This window comes from Andrographis paniculata, unplaced genomic scaffold (assembly GCF_009805555.1).
Source record: "Andrographis paniculata isolate CXL003 unplaced genomic scaffold, ASM980555v1 Contig11END, whole genome shotgun sequence".
Taxonomy (NCBI): Eukaryota; Viridiplantae; Streptophyta; class Magnoliopsida; order Lamiales; family Acanthaceae; genus Andrographis; species Andrographis paniculata.
The window spans coordinates 2208874-2220000 of record NW_026137391.1 but is presented as its reverse complement, the minus strand read 5'-3'; the positions used below and the strand labels follow the sequence as shown (position 1 = coordinate 2220000).

The window sequence follows — 11127 nt, the reverse complement described above, 5'->3', positions numbered from 1 at the left end:
ATACATATATTTTATGTAATAAAGTTAACTACGTTACATATTATAAGTATCTTTAAAATTATATTTATCTACACCAATATTATTAAATCAAATTAAAATAAAAAATTACAAACAAAAATTACCAGTACTAATTTTTATTTGTATGTGTGTTTGTTTGGGGGATTGAATTTAATTTTCACTATTCATTTCATTTTTTTCTTCAAAAATATCAAATCAAACACCTATTTTTTATTTTTTTATATCATACTAAATATCAATTTTTCATTCAAAATATCACATCAATACTTATTTATATCACATTATACAACTATTTAAATTCAAAATTTTTACTATTCAAATCCCAACTCAAAATCCAAACCCCCAAACAAACATATCCAATTATTTTTTAATTTCCAATTAAAAAATAATAATATCTATTGATTGGGTGAAATATATAATAATTTTAATATTATCTTTTTTATAAATTAATTATATATGTACTCATATATGTGTAATTCATATAAAAAAATAAAAGGGTAAACTTTTTTTTTTAATCCCGTAACTGGACCCCTTATTATTTTAGTCACGTAAGTGGAGCATATCGCAAATTAGTTCCAGAAGTAAAGAATTTTTGTTGTTTTAGTCCTCCGGTGCCAGAGACGCTCGCGTGGCTTGTCGGAGGCTACGTGTCCGCCAGGTCAGCAACATCTGGCGGACACATGAATTTTATTTATTTTTTTTATTTTTTTTATTTTTTTCTATTGGACTAAATAAAAAAATTAAAAAATAAATAAAATTAGAAATAAATTAAAAATAAATTTAAAAATAATTAAGAAAAAAAATAAATAAACAAAATAAAATTCACATGTCCGCCAGGTGTCGCTAACCTAGCGGACACGTGGCCTCCGGCGAGCCACGCGGGCGTCTCCTGCGTCGGAGGATTAAAACAGCGAAAATTTTTCACTTATGAAACTAGTTTGCGACAAGCTTTACTTACCATACTAAAACGATAAGAAGGTCCAGTCAGAGGAAAAAAAAAAAAAAAAAAAAATTTTACCCAAATAAAAATATTTTATAAATAATATTTGCTTACATTTTTATAATATAAAGTAAGAATTTTTGAATGACATAAATAAAACTACTTAAAAAAATACTTTCAGTTAGAATTAAAAAAAAAAAAAAAAGAAAAAAGGTTGTTTGTCTTTCGTTAAGTTTTCAAATTGGTCCAGATCGAAATAATAGAAAATTGACAGGTGGAGTCCCATATTGACAACTTAAAGGTGTGTTTGGTTATAAGTTTTGGATTGACATTATAAAATTTAATTTATTTTATATCTTAAAATAATTTTCATAATAGAAACTTCTATTAATATACTTTCCCCGTCCCATAATAAAGTATCTATTTTTTTATTTTAGTCTGTCCCATAATAAAGTATCAATTTCCTTTTTTAGTAATTGTACTATATACTAACATTACAATTACCCTAGCAATTTACAATATATTACACAAATGTCATTACTTTTATATCATACAATATTAATAAGGTTATTTTAGTCATTTTTATTTTATTCATACTATATTCCAATATAATACTAATATTTCTAAAACTCTATAAAAAAACAAACGGATATATAGTCATGGAACGGATGGAGTATATTACTAATTTCTGACAATTTACAAGTAGAACTTACTTATAACATTTTTATTTATATCTCTATTCAATAAATAAATATCTTTTATTTATATTCATAATTTTCTATTTTTTATAAAACTAATTTAAGTTAATTATAAATAAATATTTTTATTTATTTATTTATATGTATTACATAAAAAATTATTAACAACAAAATAATATACATATTGTATATATTTCATTAAGATATAATTATAAAAATATTTAAATACATAAATTTTTTTTCTAATCATATATCTTAATTCATATTTTTAAAATAATAACAATATTATTCATATAAAAAGTAATACTATCATAACTTATTAATTTACACTATATAAATAACATTATGAACAAATCGATCATATGTTCCAAGACTGAGGTAGTACTTTTCTAAATAAACAAACAAACATAAATTTATTTTTTTATATAAAATTAATTTAAACTATTTATGTATATTCTCTCGTCCACTAAATTACGTCACAGTTTCTGTTTATTCTTTTTATTGTCTATTACATTTATGCATATTCTATTTATAATCAATAATTTTATTTATGAATAATTTTATTATTTCTATTTTAACAAATAATAACAAATTTTCTATTAGCTTTTCTAATTGCCACATAAACTTTTTACCAAATTTTTAATAAATTTCTCATAATGCCCCTAAATTAGGGACGTCAACGGGGCGGGTTCGGGATGGATTCTGCAAGCTCTGAGACCCGCCCCGCCCCGCTTCCACCCGGCCCCAGGACCCGCCCTGCTCCGAACCTTCTGGGTTCGGGGTCAACCCGGCAAATCCGTTTTTTTTTAAAAATATATAATAATAAATATTTTTTTAAAAATCGAATACTAAAACAAATAGCATTAAAAGCACCAAAAAAAATCTAAAAACAATCAAATATTAATTCAAAAAATAAGATAAAAGTACATAAATACAATGCAAATATAAGAATTTAAAACATCAAATAGTCAATTCTAACATTCTTCAACATCAAAGTCTTCATCTTCATCTAGCATTGCAGGAGGACAACTTTTTATCCAACGGTCAATCCACTGGTACTTAATTAAAAATATATATATACATATTATTATATTGGCGCTGGCAGCCGGTGATGGTCAGCAGAAGACAAGTAGATGAGGATGAAAGACGGCAGCGGTCGCGGTTGAAGAAGTCGAAAAAGAAATTAGGAATTTAGGGTTGGATGGACAACTAATTGAGTTTTATGTTTAAAATTATTTAAATAAATAAATAATATATTTTTATTATATAAATATACACATATTAGGTATAATAATTAAAAAAAATTATTAATATACATATATATTAGTTATAGTAATTTAAAAAAATATCCGGGTTCGGGTCCGGGTTCGGATGAATTTTTAGTAAAACCAGTAACCCGCCCCGAATCCGGCCGGGTTTAAAATTTCAAATTCACAACCCACCCCAAAACATATTATTTAGACCCGAACCCGTCCCATTAAGAGCGGGTCCGGGGCTAACCGCCCCGTTTGACATCCCTACCATAAATCAATCAATCTACCTTATTAGTTCTCACATAAAAACATATACTCTCTCCCTCCGTCCCACGTAATTTGTTCTTATTTTTTATTTTTATCGGTCCCACATAATTTATCCTTTCTATTTTTGAAAAATTGATTATACACTTTAATTATATTTTAAAATTTAAAATTTTTAATTTTAATTAAATTATTTAGTTATCTTAATTTATAATTATTTTTACTAATACATTCTTTAATTACTTACTAATTATACTTATCTAAATTCTCATATCTACGGTACCATGCCCATTTTATCTAGGACGGAGGGAGTACGTATTTGTTGATAAAGGAAAGGTCAAATGTGCTGAATGATTAGGGTTTGTTTGGTTTGAACTTGAAAACAATATTTTTACTATTTATGGATTAAAATAAAATCATATTTTTTCTATACCAATTTAAAGTATTATTTTTATAATTTTTTTTTTAGAAAAAAAAATTATACATTAATGTTAAAATATTTTTAACTTTTATCTAAATTACAAATATATCATTACACATACAATTAATTTATAAATAAAGTTAAAGAGCAAAAATATCAAAATTTCTTACACACTTTTACTAACCAATAAAATACTATTATTTTTTAATCTATTATAAAACTCCAAAGGATCCCTTGATAAGAGACGGAGGGAGTACAATTTTCTTATAAAATACTTCATACGTCCCATGTAAGATGCAATATTTTAATTCCGAAACAGGAATTCAATTAACTAGAATAAAATAGAAATCCTATAATGTAATTTAGAGAGATAAATATCTATTTATTTTTTATTTGAATAGTATGATGAGATAAAGTGTAGTTAATCATTATTTATTTTAAAAATATTGCGAGATATGTAAGACATACTTAAATAAAAATATTAAAAATATTCTTATATTTGTACTTAACATTTACCTTCTGCGAGATATTTTTATTTGTATTTATTTTTTATATGTCCGGCTCTAAGGTCTTATTTACCTTTTGCGTCAATGTACTTAACATTAAAAATATTCTTATATTTATATAAATTTTTGTACAAATATCTTTATAATAATATTATAAGACACTAATAAAAATATTTTTGTTATTTTTCCTTGATTATTTTATATAATAATTAATATTAAAAAATGAACATGCAAAAATTGAATTGAACCCTTAGAGCCGGAGGATGTAGTCTTATTTATTTGGCATGTAATCGCCCATATGTGAGCAATTAGACATTCACGTCAGCTCCAAGGTAACTACATTATCACACGATCTCACATGTAATTTTTCAGTACCGAAAGATAAGAATAAGAACAATGGTTGAATTATTGTTATTATATCTTTCAAATAATGTTTAAAAATAATAAAAAAAGATTTAATTACATGACAAAATTTACAACTTTTTTAGATACTACATAAACTAATACTTAAATATAAAGGAAAAAAATTTCAAAAGTACAAACTAAACAAAACCTTCTATTCAATAATAACTCTTATATCTTTAAACACATATGTACGAGAAGCCGTTCGAATTACTACCTGTTATTATGTAAATGTTTTTAATAGTGTAATATATGTTATTTTGACATGTTGTACGCAGTGGTAATATTGTAGGCAAGTATGGTTAAATTTGTCAATTAACCCCGCGTTGTCAGTTATACTGAGGATATTGGATGTTGTTGAGGTTTGTGTTTTCCCAATTCCATATGTTATTTCGTAGTGATTTACTTGTAGAAAATATATTGATATGAATATCATTTTGTAGATCGTAACATTTACTTTAATTCAATAACTTAGTCACAATATTTTAATGCTATGATATATTAAGAAATGCATTTGAAACTAATATAGGAGTTTTCGAGTTTGTTGGGCACGCAAAACAAAAAATATTTGAGTCCGACTGAACGTTTGATCAATACATATATCATTTTGTACAGGAATTAAATCTTTAATTTTAGCTAAAATTAAATATTTAAATAATACATAAATAATGTCTAAAAATATAATTTGAGAAATACATCAATTAATTTAATTTATACCCTAAAATAATTACAAAATATACTTAATAATTAATAACTTAATAATGCAGGAATTAATGGGAACAGTTGGGAGAAAACAAGAATTAATGGGAGCAGCCGGGAGAAAACAGAAGTGAACGCAGGAGCTGGAGGAGTCTGACAGATTTAATGCAGCCGACCAGCCGTCGCTTGAAATCCGCACAGCAGGTCGGCCATCGCTAGCCGACTTCGCTTACATCTATGCGGAAGTTTCCGCTAAATGCAGCCGACCAGTTATAAATGTTTTTGCGGGTTTATGTGTAAAATTAATACAACCGTCGTTCAATTAATAGTCATTTTACACAGACTTCTGCACTAATTAATATAAAATTGACATTTATTAAAAATTACACTATAAATATTTAATAAAATAAAATATATTATATATTTAAAAGTATTTATTATGCCAACATTAAATATTTAAATTATATTTTTTATAATATTTAATTTAGCTAAAATTAAATATTTAAATATCACATAAATAATGCATAAAAATATAATTTAAGAAACACATCAATTAATTTAATTTATATATCAATATATATACAATAACTTTTTCAATAATAGAGAAAAAAAAACTAAAAATAAAATATCAAAATATATTTTGGAAAATAAATTAATTTCTTTTTAAAATTAATTGGTTGCACTGTTATAAAAAAATTATTTATATAATTAATTCTATTTTTTCTCTCATTTTTTCATCCGATCAATTCGGTCAGTGACTTCTTTTTTTTTTTTGTTTCAAAAAACATCTATATTTATATTCTTTATTTATTTAAATTCATATATTCAGATTCAAATAATATAACTTTTAAAATTTAATTAGAATTTTGAAATATATCAATATATATATCATTTTGTAGATAATAATTTTTTAATAATACAGATAAAAACTAAATATAAAAAAGTTATAATAGAAAAAAATATATTGAAAAATGAAAAAATAATTTTTTTTTAAATGAGTTGATTGCACAGTTATAAAAATATATATTTTTATAATTCATTATATTTATTTCTTTCGATCTCTTTTCCATCCAAATCGACTCGACGTATCTCCTTATTCTCATATGACCAAGTCAGTCACTTTCTCTCATCTTTACATTTCAACCGACTGAATGGTTCTACTAATTCTCCGACCAAATCAACCATTTTCTCTCCTATTTCTATCCTAACCGACCGAAGGTTCTCCTCCTTTCATCCGACCAATTCGGGTCAGATATTTTTTTATTTTTTACTTTTTATTTTTTCTCTCGTAATGGTCTATTTATTTTTATTTAAATTTTTATATTAATATTCATATAATGTAATTTTTAAAATTTTATGTAGAAATTTAAAATACATCAATGTATATAATTTTGTAGAGAATAAATTTACACAAAAAAAAATTAACTAAATAAAAGTATAATATAAAAAACAATTGAAAAAAAATAACTTTTTTAAAAAATTGATTAGATGTCCAGTTATAAAATTTATATATATATTTATATAATTTATTATATTTACTTATCTGCACTTTCTATTCCAACCGATTGGAAGTTTTTTATCCCACCAAATCAGCCTTTCATTCTCATCGGATCAATTTAGCATCTCCTTTTTATCGCCCCAATTCAGTCAATTTCTCTCATCTTTCCATCGTGTCAACCGATTGGACGGTTTTCCTTTTTCCAATCAAACCAAATCAGCCACTTTTTCTCTTCTTTCTGTTTCAACCGACTTCCTTCAATTTGACCAATTCTATCAAATATCTTTTTTTTTTTTTTTTTCATTTTTTTCTTTTCTGTATTCTCTCATTTTTTCTGGTAAATTTATTTATTTAAATTTATATATTCTAATTTTTAAAAATAGAAATTTTACATGGTGTTGTCTGTCTTTTTCCATGTTTTCCATGGCCGTTCGTCATTTGGCACTCACTCCACAACGACACACGCCTCCATCGTCGTCTTCCTCGACGTTTTTCTGTGTTTTTTTTTTTCTCTCCAAACCTCACCAAATGGCGTCCGGATTGGTACGACGGGCGATATCTAGGGTTCCTTCGATTCACCGGCTGCTAGAGCGGTCGTTTGCCGGGCGCATGGCTCGGAGGCGGAGGCGCAGAAGGTGCAGAACAAGGCGCAGCCTGTTGCGACTCCCAAGACCTTCCAGATTTACCGATGGAATCCAGACTCATCGGGCAAGTCGAAGCTCCAGGACTACGAGATCAATCTCAAGGAATGCCGGGCGATGATTCTGGACGCCCTAATGAAGATTAAAAATGAGATCGACCCCACTCTGACCTTCAGCCGCTCGTGCCGCTAGGGAATCTGTGGTTCTTGCGCTATGAACATCGACGGCAGGAAAATAAACGCAGAAGGGCCGACGATGATCAACCCTCTGCCGCACATGGTCGTGATTAAGGATTTGGTTGTGGACATGACCAGCTTTTACAATCAGTATAAATCGATTGAGCCATGTCTGAAGAGGAAGAGCCCTTCAGAGAACCCGGGGAAGGAGATTCTGCAGAGCAAGGAGGATAGGAAGAAGCTCGATGGGATGTACGAGTGCATCTTGTGTGCCTGCTGCAGCACCTCCTGTCCAAGCTACTGGTGGAACCCTGAGTCCTATTTGGGCCCCGCTGCCCTCTTGCACGCCAACAGGTATTTCTCCCATCCTTTATTTTTTGTGGATAATCTGATCTTCTTGTGCAATTGTGTAAATGTGGAACTCTATTGGATAATCTCCTAATGCCATGACTATTACACTTTGGATGGATTGCAACCGAATTTCATAGCTTAGCTCATTGTTCTTGGACCCACAGTTTAAACTTAGTATATGCCTGGATGTCTAACTACCTATGTATTCTTGCTATAGTTGGAACTGGCCATACAAAAATACATAGTGAAGATATAGTTAGAGGTAGAGACCTTCATAGGTTTGTAAGGTAGATTAATGTTCTGATAACTAGAAAACAGAGCTCAGGTGATTAAAATAAGGGAAGTTCGAGGAAAGTGAAGGTGGTAAGGGTTATTACCTCATCCTGATCGCCATTGATTTGGAATTTAACTTGCCTTCCTAATTTCATAATACTGGCTTAAAATTGATGAAGACTTTTACAGTTCAAATATAGGGAAGGTATCAAGTGTTGTCTATTGTTGTGGAGTTTAAATATCTGCAAGCCTGCATTAGTTTTTGAAGTCTGTTGTTTCAGTGGAATATTCCAAAACTGGCGAATGATATATTTTAATGCATCTTCTTAAATTCGATGTGAAATATGAAAAAATTTCTTATGCAATCCAAGTCGAGAGCTTCCTATAATAACAGACTATACTAGACAAGTGTTCCGGTTCTCCACAGAGTAAGCGAATTGGTTTTATTTTCCAATTATTTTTGTCGATTGCTTCAGTTTTTGAAGCATTCGGTTTGATCTGTTGCAGGAACAAATCGAACGTCATTCTTGCTTAAAATTCATTTATGGTTCTTCTTGTTGAAAGAGAGGAGGCCGGGAACCCTAATTCGATTACTCCATGCCTCTGTATAAGTTATCCCAAAATTTTATTTTCTCTCTTTGGAGGTTTTCTATATGAATAATGCATCATCCCCTTTATTTATGATTTCTTTCTTTAAAGGTTTTGAATCGAGAAACACATAAGGCGCAGACATCCCCAAATGGCTATTTGAGAATTCAATATGTTTACTTAGTGAAATTGAATGAAAAATCTGCCGAGCTTAAACTTTTTATAGCTCATGGGAGTACTTTGAGCCTATGATGCTATCTTTTCTTCATGTGTGATGTTGATCTAAGGTCGAGATTCTAGAACTTGCATTGATTTACACATTGGATATGACGTGGAATATATCCATATTGGATATGACGTGGAAATCCCATTGGTGACCTATCACCACCGATTGATGATTGATATTAGCATGTTGAAGTCCGGATCCCTTATTAACATTTTGTTCATTAGTACCTTTGTTTAGTTGGAAAATTGGAATTGATCGAGCACTCGGCGGTTATGGTTGTTGCTCCTGTGCTTTATACTTATCATTGAGACGTAATTTCTTCTTCGTTGGAAATTTTTGCAGAATATTGAAGTTTTGTGATTAAATGAAATGCATTTCTTTTCTAATTTTTCGTGTTTTTTGTTCAGGGAATGCTGCCTGCCCTGGGATATTAAGGCTGTGATGTGACGATGAGCTGCTTGTCATCATCAAATGGATGAAAACTATCGAAGAAGTTTGGCGGCGGGAAACAGAATCTGCTCTCATCTTCTCATCCATACAAAGAGCCTTCATCACAACCATTGCAACGGCCACACAATGGCAATCTATCCAATGGCAGATCAGCAATAGGCTTCTCAGCTTTTGAAGGTATAGCCACGGTAGCAGCAGGCTTTCGATCGATTCAAAAGCCTTTTAAGCTGCTTCCGCTTCAGCAGTGAATTCTGAAAAATCCGGAGAGGTTCCGTGCTCTTCTTGGGATATTTCTTTCATACACTTGGATCTCTTGTTTATCATGATCATCATCATCATCATCATCATCACCATTTCTTAGATTTGTGTTTCCGAGGGAGGGGGAGCCAATCACTTGCAGAATCTTTACAAGCAGCAACAGAACCTATATGATCCAGTTATCTCTTATGCTTGGAACTAAGATGACTTGCACAGTTTATATCAATTTTTATTGTAAATAAACAACACAGGAAAAGGTGTAATGAAATTTCAATCTCAATGCCTTAGTGAATATTTTCTACTTTGAAAGTCCATGTTGTACTAATACTTCTGTAAAGTATAATAGTTAATACAAAAAATAAAAAATAAAAATATAGTTCTCATGATATATAAGGGTTTTATTTTTATATATATTTATATCTATATAATTTAATTTCAAAAATAAATTATAAAAATATATATATATATCAATATTAATATCGTTTTGTAAATAATAAATTCTTTTATAATACAAAAACTTTAAAACTAAAAAAATTATAATTAAAAAGATATTTTCAAAAAATCAAAATAAAAAATATTGAATGGTTACTTGTTAAGCAACAAAAAAAGTTTTTGTTCCATTTTTGTTGCTTCCTCCACCAAAAATTTATTTTCATATATATTTATATTGTCCGAGTTTCGCTCTTTTTTATTATTCGAGTTTTGGTCTTTCCTCCCCACAAAATTTGTTTTCATATATATATATATACATATTTATATTTATATTCATATAGTTTCATTCCAAAAGTAAATTATAAATAAATTTTTTTATCAATATGCATATCATTTTTAAGAGATTAATTTTTTTATAGTACACATACTTAAAAAACTTTAAATATGCCTAATTTTTTATGCATAATTTTTTTATCAATATGCATATCTATTCATTTATTTCCACATCTTCATTTGATCACTCTAAAATCCATTTAAACTTAAATCATCAAAATGCTTACACAACGTCAATATATATCAAATTTTTTACATTAGAAATTGCTCAGGTGGCGTTACACCACCTACGAGTACTAGGTAATATTGTGTATTAGTAAAAAGAATTTAAGAAGAAAAGTCGAAAAATTTTGTTGTAATCATTGTGGGTGTTATAATGGTTGGTGTGAGGCAGTGAATGCATCGATGTAAAAGTAATTGAATATTAATATTAAAATATATTTTAATTTTATATAAATTATAAATATAATTAATTTATAAATAATGTACGTAAAAAAATAATAAAATCATCTTATACATTTTATTTAATAAATAATATATTATTATTTTTAATCTACTAAAAATAGACATTTTAATTAAGATGGGTAAAATAAATTTATATTATCATTAGTTTAAATAAATTAATCAATAAAAACAATATCACTGTTCTGATTTTTCATCATTTGTTTTGTTCAGTCTTCTATTTTATTGCTTTATAATT

The 11127-nt window shown here is 28.1% G+C and overlaps 1 pseudogene; it reads left to right on the top strand.

Annotated features, from left to right (window-relative positions):
- Window positions 1-7227: 7227 nt before the first annotated feature.
- Window positions 7228-10036, top strand: LOC127251044 (succinate dehydrogenase [ubiquinone] iron-sulfur subunit 2, mitochondrial-like; annotated as a pseudogene).
- The last annotated feature ends 1091 nt before the right edge of the window (window positions 10037-11127 follow it).